This window comes from Harpia harpyja, chromosome 13, assembly GCF_026419915.1.
Source record: "Harpia harpyja isolate bHarHar1 chromosome 13, bHarHar1 primary haplotype, whole genome shotgun sequence".
Taxonomy (NCBI): Eukaryota; Metazoa; Chordata; class Aves; order Accipitriformes; family Accipitridae; genus Harpia; species Harpia harpyja.
The window spans coordinates 18540467-18540995 of record NC_068952.1 but is presented as its reverse complement, the minus strand read 5'-3'; positions in this window follow the sequence as shown (position 1 = coordinate 18540995).

The window sequence follows — 529 nt, the reverse complement described above, 5'->3', positions numbered from 1 at the left end:
TTGTCCATGCTTAGAGCTCTTTGGAGATTACCTTTTCTTTTGAGTTTTGCTGTGAATCTCTAACACTGTCTCATGTCGATGCTGTATGTGATCTGGCAGATCCCAGGAACAGTGTGAAGCCCAGGACTCTCTTGTGACTGAGCACCTTGTGTCCGCTTTGCCAGAAAGGAGCGTAAACCACAAGCTCTACCTGCTCCTCATGGTAAACAACACTGCAGCTCTTCAGAGCTGGAAGCCGCTGCTCTGTCCTGTCTGCCTGATGTCAGTCACACAATGTCATTTTGCACAGGCAAACGATACACAGGGATGATGGGATTGGTACAGCAATTGTGGGCCCATTCCTGTAGCACATATAGGACTTTGTGTGTCCCCCAAATTACAAAGTACACTTTGATTTCCCCTGATAATAATAGCTGTTTTTTCCCTAAAACTACTCCAGGCAAGTCATGTGGAAGCATAGAGTATTTATTTACAGGATTAGCCTTCAGACCACTTCTGTTTAACCATGGATAGGATAGCATCCTCTGTC